The following is a 6,301-nucleotide window of genomic DNA, read 5'->3' on the forward strand; positions in this document are numbered from 1 at the left end:
ATCCCCTGTTTTTTTTTTTTTTTTTTTTGCATTGCCTTTTTATCTGTTCCTCCACCTTTAGAGATGTTCCTCTGTTTTTTTTTTTCCTCACAGAACAATTTATGTCCTGGAGCCTCACTTCCCTCCCATCTGGGAAGCAGCTGAACAGGTGTTGGCGGAGGGTGAACATCTATGGAGATGTAACATATTTCTTGTAGGGTTGGAGTACTGGTGGGTCAGTGGTAAAGAGAACTGGCCGCTCTTGCAGAAACCCCAGGTCCAGTACTGAGCACCCACTCGCACACGGCGGCTCCCAAGCACCTATAACTGCAGTCCCCGGGCATCTGACAAACTCTTCAGCCTCTTTTGGTCCCAGGTATGCACGTGATACACATACACACCTGAAGGCAAAACACTTAAGCACATAAAATGAAAATAAATAAAAAAGGTATTTCTTGGCAATGCAAAATTTCCTTGTCGCAAAAGGACTGGAAAAAAAAATGATTTCCTAGAAATGTTTTTTTCCAGAAAAATGGCCTCCATAGATGTTGGCCTGGTTTGGGAGTTAGCACGCATTCTCTTGCAACACTCAGCTTGTGCGCTGCTGGGCCCGGAACCAGGCAAGCACTTTTGAACTGACCCACAGTCCTAACCCCCTTCTTTCTTCTTTTCATTAGATGCCATTGCTAAGACTCATTCCCTAGAGGAGACATAACATCTACCCCTCCTGCAAAGGTCCCAACGACAATCCAAGGTACGATTCTACCAAGTTCCTCCTTGGGAACCAACACCTTTACTAGGCTTACTGGCAGAGCAATGGAGGTCGTGGGCAGGAGCATAGGTGGCCTTAAAGCAGTCATACTGGGAGGTGACTGAGGACTCACAAAGGCCACACAGATGAGCCCCCTCCCTAGTCTTTCCTAGCCTGTGTACTTCTGGCTTGTCCCTGAGGTCACATGTAATTAGGGCAGAATTGCATACACCTATTGCATACACCCAGCTGACTGGGCCGGCTACTCGGGTGAAGGTCCCGTGACTCTCCCCTCGCCTCCCTCTGACCACAGGTGGCCCTGGCAGGGAATGATCAATAGTCACCAGCTATGGTGGTCTTTTGCAAGTGGGCACAGCTAGTCTCATGAAGACAGCAGGAATATGACGCGGAGATCAGGACTGCCCAGCAGGTGCAAAGACCGCGAAACCACCAGTCCTGGAACTGACTGCAGGGTTGGGGACAGGGCTTGCTCACGGCTTCGGAGGCCAGTTGTATCTTCATTCTAGACCCAGCTCTGGGTCCTCAGCCCACAGTCTGGCTGAATCATGTGCTTGGTTTCTCCTCTGCTGGCAGAGCAGCTCATCCGCCATGAGGGGGCTGGGGCATGTTAGAATTTGCACCAGATGTTTGCCCATAGTTTTGAGCCAGACTCCTGAGCACTTAAGTGGCGATTTCTCCATGGAGACGGAGATGATTCTACATGGTATCCTATGAACATTTCTTCCTGAGAGATAACGGTGCCAGAAAACACCTTCCCACACTTTCTTACTGACATGAGAAGGAAGCGCTTCCCTCTGGGTTTTCCCCAGCTCCAACCTTGGCACCTACCACAGCCCTAATCTTCCTGGGGTGTGACTGTCTTTTCCTCCTAATTCTGAGCAGGGCCCTGCATGAAGCCTCTCTGCACAAGGCCAGTGGACTGAGAAGAATCCCCCACCCCATTCTTCTGCAGAGCTGCCCAAGGCGTGCTTCTCTTTTCTATTTTTATTATTACCGAGTGCTATAAGTTGGACCTAACACCGCACAGGTGAAATGCTCTACTGCTGAGCTACAGCCAGAGCCCCAATTCTGTTGGTTTTCAGCAACAGTCTTTGCCTCCTAGCTGTTGAATTCTTGACTAACTAAAGCACACTGGGGGCTTTGGGTTGGTGGACAAGGAATTCTTTAGGGTGAACAAAACCCTGGGTCTGATCCTCAGCTCCAGCTCAACTGGGCCTGGTGGTTCACCCCGGTAATCCCAGCACTCTGGGGGCTGAAGCTGGAGGACCTCAAGTTTAAGGCCAGCCTAGGCTACCTTGGGAGGTTTGTGTCTCAACAAGACAAGAAGAGAAAAGAAAAGTAGAAAAGGGCTGGAGAGATGGCTCAGCATTAAGAGGGCATGCTGCACGAACTGGAATTCATTCTCAGCACCATGTTGCACAGTCACAGCTCTGGAGGGGCTATTCAAGCCCCCCTTTTGACCCCCGAGGACATGTGCACATACATGTACATACCCACACAGACACGAATGTACGTATGATTCTAAAAAGCTAAAAAACAAAGAAAAAGAGAAGTGAAGGCTTGGCTCACAAAGCCAGGAAATGGTGGCCAGGAGCAGGACTTTTAACACCGTTTTCCGCGGCTCAGATGCCCAAGTCACTTGAGTGATCCATTTCGAATTTCTTCCCCTGCCAGTGCCCTGGGTTCTCTGGAAAAGGAAAGGTATGCGCTGGGCACAGTGACTTGCATTTGGGTTGAAGCGCATACGATAAAGGAGGGAGGTAGCTCTGTAGGTACAGCGCTTGGTGTGTAAGCATGAGGACTTGAGTTCGATCCCCAGAACCCAAGCAAAAAAAGCCAGGCACAGTAGCGTGTGCTTCTAAGTCCAGTACTGAGGACTCTGGAGTCCTTTAGACAGACAGCCCAACCTAATCAGCAAACCCCAGGTCCCAGTGAGAGAGTTTGTCCTAAAGCACAAACCATGTCAGGGGAGAGAATGGGAGATTCCTCGGAGGCTAAAGTGTTTGTTTTGGGAGCAAGAGGACCAGAGTTCAGATCCCCAATCTCCATTTTTGGGTCCAGAGTGGGGTGCACAAAGATGGGAACAGACCACCAAAGTCTAATAAACCAGAAGTAAACTTTATTCCAGAAACTAGAATCCAGGAAAAAAATAAAAAAATAAAGTAAAAAAATCTCCATGGGAGACAAAAACCTTATCAGCTAGCTGAGCCCACAGCCAGAGACGGATTTTGTTAGGCTGTGGCAAAGGCCGGTTTCTGAGCCCACCTTTTTATAGTAGGGGCACCAAGCATTAGGTCTGAACAAGGGAATTTTTACAATCTCCAGGTAAAACTCAGATACAGAGTGCCTTACTTCACAATCTCCATTAACAGAGTTTTTCCAGTTAAACTAGTGTTTGTACTTAATCTATTGTCTTCCTTATACTTCCAGGTAGTGTTTACTGAAGCCCTGTGCTCTCCCCTTTGATGCTTCCAGTTTCATATAGCAGGGAAAATGTGTAACCCAGACGTCATATATCTATCTCCTAACTCAGCTCATATCTGTGTTAATCAAGGATGGCTGGGGGTGTTAGTCTCTCAGTGTGCAGAGAGACGCTTCAGCCTTGTAAACAGAGCCATGGGTTGTAAAGCAAAATAACCCACTGTTAATAGTTAATCCTCAAGCTGCTGTTCTCATTCTCCTAGGCTTACAACTTTATATTTCTTTATTTCTACATTATTATTTTTGAAATCTACATTTTTATATTCTTATTCTTGGACTCTTCACCCATGTTAATGTCATGTTGTAGCTGCTACTGGAGAAATCCTCAGGGAAGAAAATGGATAGAACTAGAACATCTTTAAATGATTTTTCAGTACCAGCCCTGTCTTCCTTCCTTCCTCCCTCCCTCCTTCCTTCCTTTCTTTCTTTCTTTCTTTCTTTCTTTCTTTCTTTCTTTCTTTCTTTCTTTCTTTTCTTCTCCTCCCTCCCTTCCTTCCTTCCTCCCTCCCTCCCTTCTTCCTTTCTTTCTTTCTTCCTTCCTTTCTTTCTTTCTTCTCCTTCCTTCCTTCCTCCCTCCCTCCCTCCCTCCCTTCTTCCTTTCTTTCTTCCTTTCTTTCTCTCTTTCTTTCTTTCTTTCTTTCTTCTCCTCCCTTCCTCCCTCCCTCCCTCCCTCCCTTCTTCCTTCCTTTCTTTCTTTCTTTCTTTCTTTCTTTCTTTCTTTCTTCCTTTCTTTCTTCTCCTCCCTTCCTTCCTCCCTCCCTCCCTCCCTCCCTCCCTCCCTCCCTCCCTCCTTTCTTTCTTTCTTTCTTTCTTTCTTTCTTTCTTTCTTTCTTTCTTCTCCTTCCTTCCTCCCTCCCTCCCTCCCCTCCCCTCCTTCCTTCCTTCCTTCCTTCTTTTTGTATTTATTTGTTTTTACATCCCAACCCCGGTTTCTTCCCCCTCCGCACACCTCCCTTCTCCCACCTACTCTTCCTCCATTTCTCTTCAGAAAAGGGCATCCCCCCCCCCCCCGATATCAACCAGCCATGGCATATCAAGCTGCAATGAGACTAGGCACTTCCTCTTCTATTAATGCTGGATAAGGTAAGTGAAAAGGGTCCCAAAATCAGGCTACAGAGTCAGAGACAGTCCCTGCTCTCACCTTTAGGAGTTCCACAAGAGGACCAAACTACACAATTGTAACATATGTGCAAAGGACCTAGGTCAGTCCTATGCAGACTCCCTGGTTGGTGGCTCAGCCTCTGTGAGCCCCTATGAGCCCAGGTTAGTTGATTCTGTGGGAGTATTTGCTGTTTCTAAGTATCTGGATTCTCAGGACTTAGGAGACTGAGGCAGGAGGATTGCTGTCAGTTTGAAGCTAGCCTTGACTGCATAAGTACTGGACCAGTTAGGGTTACACAGACAGACCCTATCTCAAAACAAACAAACAAACAAACAAAATCTTGTCCAATAAATAGTTGGAGACTAGTAAATAATAATAATGTTCATTAGGCTGGGTTCCTCAGTACCTGATCCACAGTAGAATCTTATGACATAGTATTGCAATCAAAATATAATCAGGAAATGACCTGGGCTGGGGAGGTGGCACAGGGGATAAGAATGATTTCTGAGCAAGCTCATTGACTTGATTTTAATACCAAGAACCCATGTAAAAAGCCGGGAGTAGTGACATACACTTGTCACCCCAGTGCTGTGATAGACAGAGGCAGGAGGATGGATAGGACTGCTAAGTATTTTCCCTTAAATGACCAACTTCTCTGCAGACACAAATAATCCCAATCATACCAAATCAGACGGAATTAAAAGATACCTAGGTTTAATGGGTGCCAGCACTCCCGGGTGGCTCCCTGGAAAACACGGAGAGGGAAAGAGAGAAAGGGGGAGATCATGTGTTCATTCTCTGGAGGGCAGTTTAAGTAGCCTGTGGGGGTGGTCTTGACCTTCTCTAGGGAGGGGTTACCTTTGGCGGGCTTTCTTGGAGGTGCAGTTTGGACTGAGGCAACTCCCAGGGGAGGAAGCTTGGAATGGAGTTTTCCACCCAACATTCCAAAAATGGATGCCATGAGGCTGGGGTGAACCCCCCCCAACTAAACAATCCAGACTTTTTGTATAAAGGGGTGTTAGGGAGCTGAGGTGATGCTTTCGACCAAACAAGGACTTCTTGGCCACCAGTCTAGCTCCAGGTTCAGGGAGAGACCTGTCTCCATGGAAGCTGGCATTGCCCTCTGACCTCTGTACATTGGCACACAGGTGCATGTCACCCCAACAGAAGTGTGCCACACACACACACACACACACACACACACACATGAAGGGAAGAAAAGGAACAGTTGGCACACTTCCTGGATACCCCCATGATAGCACTTTCTGTTGTGCTATCTGTAAATCAGAGCCTCCATGGGATACGTGTGCTGTGCGCATTTATAGAGACAAGGGAATTTAAGATCCCAGTGTCTTCCTGGTATGTGATATACAAAATCTTTCTTTCTTTCTCAGATCCTTATATTTGAATAAAAAGAGTCAAGGCAAGATTACATTTTGAACAGAACCCAGTGGCACAGGCCTGAAACCTCAACCATTCGGGAAGCTGATGCAGGTAGATTTTAAATTCGAGGCTAACCAGGGAAATGTCATAAGGCCTTGTCTCAAAGTAAAATGTTTTTGTTTGCTTGTTTTTGTTTTTTATGGTTTTTGTTTTTTAAAAAGAACTTGAGGTATAATCTGGGAATAGAACACTTGCCTGGAATCTACTCACGAAGGGCTGGAAGTGTGACTCATTGATAGAATGTTTGCCTTGCATGCAAGAAGATGTTGGGGGCCAATCCCTTGGTTAAGACAGAAACAAAAGAATGGGGGGCGGCACTCATTGGGTAAAGGCATTTATCACCAAGTCTGGAGCCCTGAGTTCAATCCCTGGGACCTACATGGTGGAAGGTGACAACAGAGTCCTGTGAGTTGTCCCCCACAGGTGTGCCACAGCACAGGGTGGGGCACATGTGCACCAAGGACACAGAGAGCAGCAGGCAGTCTGAGACTTCCAATCCCGGGAGTGTGAGAGAATGTTTTGTT

The sequence above is a fragment of the Chionomys nivalis genome, chromosome 2, assembly GCF_950005125.1.
Source record: "Chionomys nivalis chromosome 2, mChiNiv1.1, whole genome shotgun sequence".
Taxonomy (NCBI): domain Eukaryota; kingdom Metazoa; phylum Chordata; class Mammalia; order Rodentia; family Cricetidae; genus Chionomys; species Chionomys nivalis.